Here is a 1,969-nt window from a genome sequence, read left to right on the forward strand (position 1 = left end):
AGGGAGCCCAGCGGGTAGAGGCTGCAGTGGCCGGGAGCGGCCACTGCACCCCAGTCTGGGTGACAAAGTCAGACTCCAACTCAAAAAAAAAAAAAAGTTTTTAAAAACTAGCTGGGTGTGGTGACGCATGCCTGTTGTATGTAGTCCTAGCTACTTGGGAGGCCGAGACAGGAGGCTATGTTTGAGCCCAGCAGTTCAAGGCTGCAGTGAGCTATGATTGCACCACTGCACTCCAGCATGGACAAAAACACAAGACCATCTCTTAAAAATTTATTAATTCGCTAATTAATATGGCATTGTGCCAAAAATAAATGGTATATTAAAAAGTGTACAATTAAGCCGGGTTCGGTGGCTCAGCCTGTAATCCCGCACTTTGGGAGGCTGAGGTGAGTGGATTGCCTGAGCCCGCGGGTTCGAGACCCGCCTGGGCAACTTGGTGAGACCTCATCTCTACAATAAAAAAAAAATAAAAAATTAGCCGGGTGTGATAGCGCGCGCATGTAGTTTCAGCTACTTTGAAGGCTGAGGCGGAAGGATCGCAGGAGCCCAGCAGGTCGAGGCTGCGGGGGCTGGGAGCAGCCACTGCACTCCAGTCTGGGTGACAGAGTGAGACTCTGACTCAAAATAAAAAATAACAAATAAAAAATAAATAAATAAATAAATAGTGTACAATACAGACCCTGTCCTCAGGTAACTTCCTGAGGCTATTACACATGTAGACATAACTATAATCAAAGAAGTAGAATTAGCTAAACATTTGGGCTGACAGGATTTGGTTACATAGATGTGGGAAAGAGGAATGTGAAAAAAGGCAAGGAGACAAAAGTTCAGCATGCTATAAAACCAATTAAATTTGAACAGACAAGGTGTAAGGCAAGTGATAGGAAATAAACTAGAAAGGATCATGAAGGGCCACTTTATTTGGTAGGCAGGGGAAGTTAGTACAAGTCTTCAAGTAGAATGATAACTATGATTTTACTCTTCTAGTAGAAAGAGTAGAACAATTAAATTTTCAAATTGCCCCTGGAAGAACTAAAAAGGAGAGTTTGAGAAAGAGCCAAGAAAAGGCATATTTCCAGCTGTTTTTTCTTTTCTAATTTAAGTAGCAGGTCCTTATTGTTTTTAAAAGTTTCAAAAGGCACTTGCATATATAACAAAAAATATGTTAAAGAAACAGCAATGTTGCCCATTCACTAGCAATTAAGAATATAATAAGCTGGACATGGTGATTCAGGTCTGTAATCCCAGCACTTTGGGTGACAGAGGTGAAAGGATTGCCTGAGCCCACGGATTTGAGGCCAGCCTGGGCAACTTGACAAAATCTCATCTCTACAGTAAATCAAGAAAAAAAAGCTGGGTGTGGGGGTACACGCCTGTAGTTCCAGCTACTTGGAAGACTGAGGTGGAAGGATCACCTAATCCCAGCAGGTGGAGGCTACAATGGCTGTGAGTGTGCCACTGCACTCCAGAGTGGGTGACAGAGTTGAGATTCCGACTCAAAAAAAAAAGAATATAATGGCTTCTATGTGGTACAATGGGTTATTTCACGATAATTATTTGAGCACTATTGGGTCTTCTCTTAACAGCTACTGACACCTTTATTTTACTTTTTTGAGTCGAGGTCTCACTCTGTTGCCCTGGTCACTGCAGCCTCCGGAGTACCTGGAACTGCAGGTACATGCCACTATGCCTGGCTAATTTTTGTTTGTGCTTGTTTGTTGGTAGAAAAGAGGTCTCAGCCGGGCTCGGTGGCTCAGCCTGTAATCCCACACCTTTGGGAAGCTGAGGTGAGTGGATTGCCTGAGCCCGCGGGTTCGAGGCCCGCCTGGGCAACTTGGCGAGACCTCATCTCTACAATAAATCAAAAAAATTAGCGGGCGTGGTAGCGTGCGCCTGTGGTTCCAGCTACTTGGAAGGCTGAGGCAGAAGGATCGCCAGAGCCCAGCAGGTAGAGGCTGCAGTGACCAGG

The 1,969-nt window shown here is 44.9% G+C and overlaps 1 protein-coding gene across 1 annotated transcript in view; it reads right to left on the reverse strand.

Moving 5' to 3' along the window:
- The window catches only part of LOC103274382 (cytochrome c oxidase subunit 7B, mitochondrial), a 7,886-nt gene that overhangs the window by 3,598 nt on the left and 2,319 nt on the right, over positions 1-1,969 (reverse strand). The window lies entirely within an intron of this gene.

Source organism: Carlito syrichta, unplaced genomic scaffold, assembly GCF_000164805.1.
Source record: "Carlito syrichta isolate Samal-C Ts95f unplaced genomic scaffold, Tarsius_syrichta-2.0.1 Scaffold314761, whole genome shotgun sequence".
Lineage (NCBI taxonomy): Eukaryota > Metazoa > Chordata > Mammalia > Primates > Tarsiidae > Carlito > Carlito syrichta.